This window comes from Lepidothrix coronata, unplaced genomic scaffold (assembly GCF_001604755.1).
Source record: "Lepidothrix coronata isolate B3197 unplaced genomic scaffold, Lepidothrix_coronata-1.0 Scaffold8, whole genome shotgun sequence".
In the NCBI taxonomy this organism is placed as follows: domain Eukaryota; kingdom Metazoa; phylum Chordata; class Aves; order Passeriformes; family Pipridae; genus Lepidothrix; species Lepidothrix coronata.
Window position 1 is genome coordinate 10,631,690 of NW_016690188.1, and position 13,195 is coordinate 10,644,884.

The 13,195-nt window shown below is 40.5% G+C and overlaps 1 long non-coding RNA gene across 1 annotated transcript; it reads right to left on the reverse strand.

The window, feature by feature from the left end:
• Nucleotides 1-301: 301 nt before the first annotated feature.
• On the reverse strand, nucleotides 302-11,026 carry LOC108509624. The gene is made up of 3 exons (XR_001878661.1): nucleotides 10,958-11,026; nucleotides 2,799-2,801; nucleotides 302-312 (listed from the first exon to the last, which is right to left on the reverse strand). It is a non-coding gene; the product is annotated as an uncharacterized LOC108509624 (long non-coding RNA).
• Nucleotides 11,027-13,195: the final 2,169 nt, after the last annotated feature.

The window sequence follows — 13,195 nt, forward strand, 5'->3', positions numbered from 1 at the left end:
TCAGATGGAAGCGAAGGAACAGCATTTTAGTGTGTCTCTAATTACAGCCACCATGACAGTTCATATGTGTAGCAATAAAAATAACCATAAACCTACCTAATCATTAAAGTAAAGCAAACAACTCCTCTCTGTATCATCATACACAGGTACTGGAGTTGCTAATAAACCAGGAAGAGCACTGAGGCACTGGAGGAGCATCTTTCCTATCTCCACAGTTTCTTAAACAACTTTAGAGGCATATTTTTATTAAGTATATGAAAGGCAGATGATCTTAAACCTCAAAAAGAATCTGTATAATAATCGTGTGCTCTTCTAATGCTCTCCAAAGACCTATTCAGAGTCCATTCTGAAAGACAATAATATATCAAGAACTTCTGCAAACTTCCTCCTAATGAACACATGCCAATTTGAGACCAAGAATTCTGGCCTCGGAGGACAAAATAACCACTGCACTTAGTCTCTGGGTGTTTTGCTACTTTATTTCAGAGTGATTCAAAATCTAATTAAATTTCTAAACTCTAATGAAATTACAGAAGAAAAATCATTTAGGATTATATTATATACAATTACTCACAGCTGAAAATTACAGTTAGCCTCTTTCACCAGGATAGGGTCTCCTGAGAAATCCTTGTTACTCATATAACGTATAAATCTGACATTACTGCCACTATTTACAGGTCGAAGGTAAAAGCAGAATTAATTAAACATATATATCCTGCCCAGTGGCTGGATGGTGAAGAATAGAGGGAGGGCTGATAATGATGACTGTGCTTGAAACCCCAGTTCCCAGTCTGGTCAAGAATCAGAATAAAGCTACTGCAAAGCAGGATTATATTAAGCCTGGCTTATTCTGATCAGTGCTTTTCCTCACTGGAAGTATGCTGTGAATGAGAATAGTGAAGTGTACAGTCAGCAGTGTGCAGTCAGCTAGCCAAGCTCTCTGAAGCATTTGTGGAGAAGTAGCAATGGAATAAACTGAACAGTTTGACAGAGTTCAGCCAAATACTCAGATGTTTTGTTCCTTCTCTGAAATACAAAACCCACTTGAGACAACTGACTTGGGCCAGGAGAAACAAACAAAAAAACCAAACCCCAAAACAAAACAAGAGAGTTGACATTCATGTTAGTCCTTCTGTAATAGGTTTTCAGGAACCTTGGAGCACGGGATCATTTGCAGATGAAACACATGAGGTACAAAAACACTGGAGGTTTCTTACAAGGATCCTGATCTTTTCCACCCAGCTGGTGCAGAGATTTTTGTCTGCTTGGTTTTGGTGTTTTCAACTCTGATCCCATAGAGAACCAGGAGCAGTGAAAAGCAAAAATGAACTACACACCCATGCATATGTACACACCAACACTCACTACTTGTCAAAACATTAACAAATACTTTCTATGACACCTATCGCAGTCAGTTGTACTTACACTTCACATGGCAAAACAGGCCAGGAACTAAGGCCACCTCAGAGAGTACATGGATCATCTTTATATTTTATATTTTTAGTGTCTCAAGAGTCTTATTTGCTGGCTAACACTGTATTTTGCTTATCCCTTCACAAACAGCTTGGAAGTCATGAATACAATTTTTCACTGAGTCTGTCAAAGCAACTTAACATTTGTCAACATCATGCTAATTTGCAGTCATTGGCCATACACATGTGCCAGTCATCATCATTCCTTATGGACTACAATGGTTCCATAAAAAACACATGTCTGGAAGGAAGGCCTCACAACTGTAATTTACTCAGCAAGACAGATATTTCATCCAGCCTTAAGAAGTGAGATTCTACTGAGACCAGATTGCTCAGACATTCCTTCACCAACAGTAGGAAAAAGAAATATTCAGGAGTTTTCTCTCTTAAAACTTCTCACACAAGATGTGTTTCAGATTATTTTGACTGGAGCATATAAGCATCCACATGAGCTGAAGATAGACAGCAAAGGACAATTCTAAAGCAGAAAGGCACATCAATAAGCAAGAGATAAAAGCAATATGGAGACCTTCCAGAGACCTGTGCTGCAAAGAAATAAGGCCTGTGTTCTTGTGCTTTTCCCCTCTGAAGGACAGGCTTGAAATGAGTTTGAAGGAATGTGTTCACTTAGTAAAATGCATTAATATTTATTTGTTTGTTTTGCTGTCATTCAGTTGTGGAACAGATTAATTCATTTAAGGAGATAAATTTTCATGAAGAGCAGAAAAATATGTGTTTTTTACTCTGATTCAAAGAATAAGCTTGACTCGTATCAGAAACATCATCTGATAGTAAGCCCCTGCTTTTTAGTTCCTACTATATTGAGACATTTTTCTTAGGTAGAAGTTATTTTCCAGGAACTGGCTTGCAAAGGTTTAGAGGCCATGGTGGGCTGCTTCTCCTCTGTTCCTACAAAAGCTGATTATCAAAGGGAAATATTCAAACAAGTCCTCTTCTCAGAACACTATGATAGCATTCATGTTGAGTTCAAGAAAAAGCTAGCAATACTGAGAGAGAATGCCTTAGAAAGTTCTTCTAAGACAGAAAATCCACTCACTGGTCCATGGATTTAGAAGACTTCGGCACAGACAAATTCACTGCAGTAGGAATTTTTCAATTCTGTAAAAATAACTATTAGTGTTTAAAGGCTCCTCAGAGAGCAAAAGAGCTGAACCAGGCTGTGACTGTTGGCTGTCCACCTTCTCCACAAAATATTGTAAAGTGGGGAGTTTGTTTATATGTTGAACTTAAAACCAAAAAAGGAAACTTCCTTTTGCAAATGTAACTACTCAGGATGTGACCACAGTTTCTCAAGAGTCATGTGACCCGCTTAAGGTTTTTTTGGTTTGCCTTTTTTTTTTTTTTAAGACACTGCTGAAGAGCATAATTCAGAAAACTTGGTGAAACCACTCTGTTGTCCAAACTTCATAATGACCTTACTGACAAGTTGGATATCAGTCCTAACAGCATTTCTTCTTTTACGTAAGTGATCTAATGTATTTCTTTTCCATTCCTTTTGAGAGCTTTTTTTCCTGAGCTTGGTGGGCTTATTTATTCCGCAGTCTAATTGTATGTATGTTGTTTAAAACTTTGTTCCTTGGAGAAAGAACATTCATTGAGATAGATGGATATTTTGCTGAATTTTCTAGCTAACATTTCCTATTCTGAGTGCTAAGGGGTCAGAAGACACCATGAAGTTAAATACCTGCAGCTTTGTAGATGAGATGAAAGAGCTGCTGTTTGGCACTGTATAGAAAACATTACTTTTAATAGAGTACGAGGGAAAAGTTGATCTGTGTGCATGTTAACTTCAAGCTACTTCTGGACTCTGCAACTCTCCCTTACAGGACTTTGATGCTCCTGACTCACGCTGCTTCTAATGCTCCCTGCCAGCCCAAAGCAGGGTTTTCTCACGACCTGTCTCTGACTTCATGGTTACTCATCTCCACTTTGTGCGGGGAAGAAGTAGGGCTCAGCAGGGGTGCTATGAACACTGGGACAACGTGAACTAATGGGGAGGAGAGAGCTGGCAGCAGTTACATGGGCTATTGCCGACCTTTGGTAAGGGGGCAGGCACCCTCTGGTGGCAAAAGCCTCATTTTTTACGTAATGCGCACCTCCCACACTACCCTGCTTCATGCAGGCATTCACAGAAAATCACCACCTACGTTTGGGGAATCCCACAAGGGCAGTTTCCGCCCCCGAGGCATGTAGATCGGCTATTCCAGCTTTTGTCCACTGGATATCCACTCCTGCCTCACCTTCTGCAAGCAAACCTATCCATAGATCTACAGCAGTGCTCTACCCATCCTCAGGATATACACAGGAATTTGTTGCTCTGTCTGGTTTTGTTGGCCCTTCAAGCCCTCTGCACCCTTCCACTGACACTTCGAAGACTCCAGAGGAATGAACACTGTCCACCACACAGGATATGGGTAACCAACTGTTCTTAGAGATGTGAAATCAGCCATGCCTGCTCCATAGTGACTGACTAGTTCTGGCTCAGCAATCAAATGGCACAAGTCCCATTAATACAGTAGCATTTACTTAGAGCAAAGGTAATAGATATAGGGAAAATGCCTCCAAGTGCTCACATGGAAAAGTATAGGCAGGCTATATGCCTTGGAAGGAGGAGTGCCTAGCACAGACTGCAACTCAACAAATTTCTATCTCCATGTAAGAGTGACTCCTGCCCTCATCTATTACTAAAGTGAAGGATTTTGCCTCTAATTTGAGTTCTAATGAAAGAACTAGTTTGCTTGGATGCCAACAGTGCCTCTATTACTAAATTTACATATAGCTGGAAATTTTGCTAAACTAAATACCAGCCAAAATACTTTTTTGTTTTATATATTGATTTTCAGTAATGGTTTCCAGCAGGATAATTACCTGTCATCCCTTTGTTGTCATGGTCATTTCTTACTTGACTCTGGAGTTGCTCAGACACTCCCTGTGAGCCATCCCTTTTTTCTGCTCTGAGTTTCCCTATATATTTGCTTCCTTTTCCATTTGCTGCCCCAAAGATAAATGGCAGTAAGCCCCTGGCTTTTGCAGTGCCACAAGACCAGCCATTATCTGCTACAATAAGAAATCTGAGTCGGGGGAGGAAGGGAGAAGAAAGTCACATGGAAGCAGGAGGCAACAAGCAAAGGGACTAAGGCAACTGCTGTGTACTGAGAAAGAAGAGGCACACATTGCTGTTTACCACTGCAGGTTACGGCTGGGAGTTGTTTACAATATCTAATCATGTGGGGAAACGGAGCTATTCTTGCTCCCTGATCTTATGCCCAAATTGCATTCTGCATCATTTTCTTCACCGCACTGCCCTCTGGGCAAAGCACCGCGTGAGCAGACTTATGTCGCAGGGAGAACGGGGAGAACAGGATGTCCCTCAGTGCGGCTCAAAAGCTGTCTTCTGCTTAGCTCAGCTCTGTGTGCAGCAGGTCTGAGGAGGGCTAAGTCTGCCCAGGATTACACCACAGACGAGGGGCTCCCAGCCCAACGGATTTATTTGCACGTCCATCACTTGCTCAGCAGCTCTACCTTGGAGGGCGTAACCACTCTGGCAGAGGACTGCCTTTGCTGACACAATAAGAGCCTCCCCAGCGGCACGCCGGGCTCCAGCACACCTCACCAATCCTGGCTCCAGCACACCTCACCAATCCTGGCTCCTCCCACAGGCTCCCACAGTGCATTCACGGTTACTCTTTCTCTGTTCCCCCCACCTCCAGTGCGGGACCAACCCAGTCTGCAGTCTCATCTCCAGACTCTCTGCCGACAACATGCTCATGAAGATGTCCCCCCATCAGCTGGAAATGCAGCCCGCACCTCTCACCAGCGTCCTGGTGCTGCCAGAGCCCCGCGGGGCACATCTCTGCTCCAGTGCCAATTCCACGCTGTGTCTGAGCCAGGCACTCGGGAGAGGGGAAAGAGCGTCAACCATCAGTTGCTTCGAGAGTCTTTGAGAAATGATCCACAAGTCACTCAAGTACAGATATCAAATTCGTCTGCAAGGCTCTTCCACCCAGAAGCCTATATTCTCCAAGTCCAGAGGGTATATTCATGATGTGGGAGTTAGCCTAAACCTCATACACAGAGATGGGGAGTTAGAAAGCTAGCACTAGGACTAGAACACGGCAGAGTTTAAGGCATCGTTTCTAACCGCTCTGAACCAGGAGGGTTGTGTGCTTCCCCAGAAAATCTAAACTGAAGATGAGATAGAGGTCAAACAGAAAAACATGTATTTGAATTAGTTAATCCATCTCTATCCACCCAAAAAGAAAATGAAACAAACGGAAGACACCTAACACAGTCTTCAAAAGCAAATGGTACTTAAGCAGTACCCAGTAAATGATATTAAACCTTAATTAAAACCATATTGAAAGTATGAATTGAAAATATTCTCTTTAGTCTTGTGGGTTTTCAGAGATTTCCCTCCCTTTAAAAAAAAGAAACTAGTAATTTAATCTCAATATATTAAACTGACCTACGTAAAATATTCCATGTAAAATATTATTTCTGCCATAAAACACATAATCTGTCACTGGTTTAATTCCATTAGAAAGCATACATTAAGGTCCATGTATTATGATCATTAGGATAATAAAAGTAATACAATATCACTTTTATTATGTTTGAATTTAAAACATTCTTCATATGAGCACAAAGAATAATTAAGGGGATGGAAGAAAGGTGGGTTTTTTAAAATTTATAATGAAATAAAATCACAGGCGAGAGCAAAGAGACTGGTTTTTAATCTGGAAAAACAGAAGCTATGCTTTTTACACCCATTGTGTAGTCTTAGACCTTTTTTTTCTCTTTAAATTGCCTTATCTTTATAACTTTGATTTTGGTCATTTAATATAGCCAGTATAACCATAGATTCTCCACCCCTTCTAACTCCCTCTCTAAGTGTCAGGGGGCTTTTGGAGAGAAAACATTTCTGCTTATGTAAAATAAGAAATACTTCTCCACAATAAATATTCTTCACTAGAAGTGGAGGAGAGGAGCTGGTACTTACAATGCTGGACACCTTAGCGGTAGGAAAACTGGATGCATTTAAGACATTAAAATTCTACTTGAGTTTCAGTGAAATGATACTCCCTCACAATTCCCCACTATGGTGGAATGCCAGTGAAAAGATGATGTTGTGTGCAAAGCAGCTGTATTCCCAGCAGCTGCCATATGTACTGTCACCCCAGCAGTGGATTGCCAAAGAGCAATAGCTGTAGGTGAGGACTTCATGTTCTGCCTGAGGCATGTGCAGAAATTTAGCAGCATGCTGTTTTGAAATGCAGGAGTCATATCTGTCTTTAAAACCTTCTCATGGTCCAGGCACCTCAGGCATGTCAGTCACATCATTTGGAGCTACTTGAAAAGACTTTGCTGGAAATATCCTTGCATGCCCATTACTGAAAAAACATTTGAGTGTACATTTTTATCCATTTCCTATAATAACCAAGCAATCTTAAAATCAAATAAGACTTCTCCTTTTTCTCATTTTTTTTTAAATGTTGAATCTGTTTTCTTCATGAAGTATGTGGGAATGAATTATTTTCTTCAGGGCCACTCCATTCAGAGGGCCTGCACACACTGACCATCAGGCAACATGATTCAGTGGCTTTATGGAGAAGTGAAGGGCCAGGAGGTGTCCTTCTCATGAACAGGGAACTTGGCATAGGAGTCACTGAAAAGGTTTTTTCCCAGCCCATAAAGTTTTCTTGCAAGGGGAAAAGACTCTCTTCTCTGACAGCAGTAAAACACATTTAGAAGACTGGAACTACAAGCAGGACTGGGATTCGTATTTTCTGGAAAGGGTGCTGTGGTGTACCATATCCTCAATTGTTAGGATGTCTTGTTAGCTTTAGTGCATCTGTAATCTTTTTCTTGATTTATAGCATCTTATCTTGCATAGACCTCTCAGGCCTGCAGTGAGGAAACTGTGGAATAAACATAAAATTTTGAAACTGTATTTTCTATTCTGTTCGAAAAGTGGCACATAATGGCCACATTTCTAGGATGCCCCCATTAACCTGACTACTTCGGGAAGCCTCAGATACTATCTTAAGCTTTATTAGAATAAACGATCCCCTTGGAAATAGCCAGATATGGCATTCTGCTCAATGTCCTAACAGGCTAAAATGTTTCCATTCTAGATTTGTGGAGAGCAAAGACATATGCTTCTGGAAATCCAGAAGAGGAAATAGGTGAGTTCATGGTGAGATTTTTGCTTCCAAGTTAGAGGCAAAGTAACAAAATTGAATGTCTTTAGAAGACTTTATTTAATTATTATGTGTAAAAGATAAGCATCTGATTACAGAGTCCTGTCATGTGACTGATGCTTTAAATTACTTTTAGGTAATCATAATGAGCATAGGGAGTACAGAGCCTGGAACACAGATCCTGAGCACGTGCACCTTCCTGCTTGACATATGGAGGCGGACCCTCACATACACACAGTGATGCAAAATCACAACATGGTGCATAGTTTACACTCAAAAATTCCCCTGCTTCCCCCCAGCAAAAACTTACAGAGGCAGAACAGTTAGGCAGGGCAGGAGGCCAGGCTCTAGGAGGTGGGTATGTGCAATAAGAGTTTGGCACGATACAGAGTGGCAAAGGAGTGGGGATGGGGTATTTTGCTTCAGGGGGAGAAAGTATAGCCCGGGCTCTAAAACTCAGCTGAGGCCTGCACGCACCAAAGGCTGAAGTTGTTCATTATCATAAAACACCCTTGAGCCCCTTAGCAATGAGTTCACATGGATTCATGATATGCAGGGGTTTGAAAGAGTAGACTCAGACTCTTCTCACCTACCTAGTCTGGCTCAGCATTATAATTTTTTAAGGATGCATTTAAACTTTGGAAACTTTGTGTCAGATTTGAAACAAAACACTGCATTTATTACTTAATGGTGTATACTCACTGACTTGTTTTCCATATTTGCAGATTACACATATGTTATTATAGGAACTACTCTGGGAGCACTTCTGTCAATTGGTTTTGTAGCAGTAATAATCTGCGTGATCAAAACCCAAATGTTTGAGCATGTCTCTGGAGGTAAGAAAAAATACTCCTGATCCCTTATCTAGAGATCTGGTTCTCCTTATCTTCTAATACAGCAGATCTGAGCTTCAGTGTTAACAATTGTGTATGTACAACAGCCCTGGTTTTCCTATGAAGGACTATTTTAAACATGTCTGAAGTGATGGGCTGCCTAGAACTGTAGATTCACTTTTCAGTATCATCAACTCTTTAGCCTCAAAGTTGTTTCTCATGATATTCTGGTTATGTGCTACAGCCAAATCCAAACCAGCCAAAATATTAGCAAAGATACAGCTCTGAGGAAATGAACATGAGATATTCCAGCTGGAAGAATCAGGGTGGGCTTTAGGAGAGTTGCATGACATAAATATCAAAAGAGTTTTGCCTCAGAAAGGATGGCTGTAACTTTACCAGCTGTCACTATATTCTCCTGGTTCCCTCCTTACAACTTCTGCACAGGCCTATCACCACCCTGTTCCTGGTTTCGTAATTAACCACATTGTCTTGTTCTCTCTTTAGAGTCAGATGGCAAAATGGATAGAAGGTAAGAGTCATTGTGTTTTCTGAGGCAGTGTGATACACAAACCATGTTTAACTCCTCTCTCTCTTTATGCATGATGCTTTCCCATGACTGCCATTTGAATGATTGCACATGACATACATGTAAGCCTCTAGAGGATTGGGATATCTTGTGGATCTATGTGGAAAGAGGAAATTCCTTGTAATGGGGTTTTTAACATTTCAGAACTACACAAGAAATCCCATGAGACTGAGATCCTTTTTATAAAGAAAATCCTTCAAACACTTGTGATTGAGCTTCTGTTTTAAAAATTTATACTATATATAATAATAGCAAACTCTGGGTAAATGGCTTCATGAAAGGTTATTACTGTTTCTGGATCTCACTTCGGAGAATTCCCTTCACTCCAAGCTCTTATAGATCAAGGTCATGCAATGATCATTCCTGCTGGAAGGGATGCATCTTTGCCCTTCACTTTCCTCACCCTTACCCAGAACCAGTATGGCCATGGAAAAAAAAAATCCCCAAACCATCACAAACACAAAATCACCACAATTCCTCTCAGTTTATTTGCTGAAAAGAGCATTGAAATATTACTTGTGCTGAGTACCTGCAGTGTAAGTGCTACAGGAGGAGATTCCTCAAGAAAATCCAAGCTGCTCATTTTTATTCATGGTTATTTTCCCCCATATGTCGTAGTTTCCCATTTAGTCAGGTCACCAGAGACATATGTGGAAATTAGGTCTAAGTTGATTTTAGCTACCTCCTTCAGTTCTGAAGGGAATTCTAATTCATGGAATTTTTAGACCAGTGGCTAGTCCTAGAAAACCCTTTGATAAAATAAAGTCCATTATCTGAAATCACCTGGTTCTAGATTTACTCCAGCCAACCATATGGCAATCCTGAATCCCTCAGGGTTACAGGCAACCTGAAACCCTTAGTGTTAATCAAGACACCACCCTTTTAGGATAGGAGAGGAGAACTGGCATATCTTTTGCAGACAGCTTCATTTTCTGCTTGACTAGTTATGATTATTAATGTTCATTCAGGGAAAAAACCCTAAACCCAGCTGTTAGAACACTCACCAAATTCAACTTCAGCCAAATTTTGTTCAAAATTTCACATCACTATTCCCACAAGTGCCTTAAGCCACTCAATAATTTCTCTAGCTGTGAAATACTCTGAGTGGGTGTTACCCAGCACGGTACTTTCATAGTCAATGGAGTTGCTCAGCCTCCTACCAGTTGAAGGCCTTGACAGCAGATAATCATTGTCTGTATTAGAACCCTGTTTAGCTGGTACTGACCCTAACCAACACATTTTAAGAACAGATTTCCAGTAAAGTCAGGAAGCATTCCAATGTGTCTACCCTGATAGTTTCCCAAATACTTCAAACACAAGTGTTTTTACACCCACATGATACTGACAGCTCATTGTGAAACAATTGACAGCATTTTCTGCTTTATTTAGTCAGGTATATAACATTAAGATTTAAACAATCAATTCACGATAGGATGCCCTTAAACTCAATGGGATATTTACTAACACTTGAGAAGAGAAAGGCTTGAGGCAAGCTTCTGTCAGCCAACAGAACAGTAATTTAGATGTCAACTGACAATTATTTAACGTCCTCTTTTTTAATTAATAGCTCATGTCAGTATCAAATGCCATCTTGGTGTAAGCTTGGTAAATTATAATGCCTAAAAATTTCATGCAAGTTTAATGTATTCATAAAAATGTCTGGGCACATTTAATGCTAGCAATATTTTGAGTTAACTACAGTGCATGGCAGCCAGATTTATTTTGACAGGAGACAAAGAAAGAGACATACAGAGACAAGAAGGGTGGTGAGATAGAGAATGTTTACTAAAAGGGAAAAGGTACATATTTTAAATCTGCTGCAAATGAATTTGTTGTCAACACATCCTGGGCAACAGCACACAACAAAATTTCCCATGCTACTTACTGGGTTCTACAGGACCCAGCAGGAGATGAGGTTTTAAATGCAATACACAAATTATTCTGATGTTTGATGGAAGAGAGGAAGAACTTGGATGCTGCTTGCCAAGTGTTTCGGTGATTTTCTTTTCCTACCCAAAGCTTCATCTAGATATTCTCTTGTATTTTCCGTCTTGACTTCTAAGAGACATACTTCCCTGTCCTTTTCTAGGCTGTGCTTGAGAAACAAGATATTTTTGAGAATTGTAGCGTTCTTTAGGTGAATGGAGAAGGTCTCGGAATGTTACCACACCTTGAAAGCCTCCAGTCTGCTCTGAAAAACTCTAAAACAGCGCCATCAATTGCATTGGAGGTGAAATCCTCTACTTTGAAAATATAAACATCACAGATGGATGGCAGGGCAAAGACTAGGTTTGGGCAATCAAAAACAGACTTGAATATTGAGCAGCAGTTTCTTCCAAGTAGCAGAACTGTCACAAAGTCTCTTTCCTAATATTTGTCATGTTCAGGTCAGTAGCCTGACAGACAGAGATAGTGAACAAGATCTGATCTTAAAATTTCATATATTTCAAACCGGTTTGAAGTCAGATAGAAAGACAAATGTCTTGTTTTAAAGCAGTTGAGAGCAGTTCTTTCTGATCCAAATAGTCCAGCTTGGTGTGAAACACTGTGAATTGCAGAATGCATCATTTAACAAACAGGAAGCAAAAAACATAGGCATGAGTCATATCACTGATACTATCATCTGCAAATGAGAGACACAACCTGTCTAGTCACCAGAATCTGAGCTCACAAACAAACTTACCTGGAGATCTAGTTTCGATGCTAAGGTGGGTACTTGAGAAAGCTACAAGTGGGACCCCTTTGGAAAATGGTCCCAAAATTTACAAATCAAAGTCCATAAATAAATACAAATTGAAAAAAAAAAAAAGATCTTGTCCTTGTCTGAAGGTGTCACTGGAAGAGTGGTGCACAAGGAAGAAGGGTCAAGATGGAGAACACAGGTTGCACAGGATGCTGGGTATTGAAATGCATTGCCGGGACTCACATACTGTGTCAGCTATTCACACGAAACACTAAACATTCATCCTGCAGCCAGGCAGTAATACTGTCTCAGCTGCTCTACTATCCATTGAAATCATATCTGCTTAAGATAGAAACACATACTGCTGCTCTACTATAGACAAATTCAATGGCAAAAGTACTTGAAACAGCACAATGCCAAAAATAAATCTGGAAAGGAATTATCTTTATCCAGTTCCTAATCCAAGGAACTAAGATATCATCTCCAAAGAAGATTTTTATACAAAGATTTTATACAAAGGGAGTAGTATTTGTGGTTTAAGCCCTACTATGGCAACTTTTGTGATTTTTTATTACTTTTCAATGAAGTAATTCCCTTCTGTGGAAATATGTCAGACTTGGAGACAGATGTTTTCTTTGCACTTACCTGACTTTAGGAGGACATTTTTCCCAGCAGTAAAGTATCTTACTTTTTAGCCTGGAGACACCTGGAATTATACTAGTTCATTCTCTAAACTTCATCCAAGCTGTGGTCTTCCTGCTAAGACCCCCATTAAAAAGTCGACATAGGATTTGTTTGGACATCTTTGCAGAGGGAGACGAAATCAATAACTCATTATGCAAAATATATGACCACTGAATTGTCTATCACTACAAAGCACTAACAAACCTTATCAACTGAAGATGAACAGCACAGTTTTTTCTTTCCGAGGTGTCTCATATTCCTACATTAGCAGAACAGTGTCTGGAACTGATCAAAACCTCCAAGATGTTTTTCAACAGCAAACATAAACAAGAGCTTCAGCTGTCGGGAACCAGACCTGCCAGAAAAACACCTGGCAGAAGGCGGCTCACACTGCAGTGCAGATGGACCTCCCTGACACAAGAATTGCTTTATATAGTTCCACAAAACCAGACCCCAGTGGATCTTCCTCACCCCACCAGTTACCTCCCTTTCCCCACTCAGCTTAGTTTTCCCCTTGCTGTATGCAGCCATGGCATTTCTACCATAGAAAAAAAACATTGTCAGGTCTGGAAAGAGTAAGGTTCAGCAAAGGGATATGGGAAAGCAGAGAAGAAAAAGCACCTGGTAACATACCAAAGAGCTCCAAACTCTATCCAGATATCTCCTGCCTACCGATCACTGCAGCTAATAGAAATGACTGAGCTCTGTGGCAT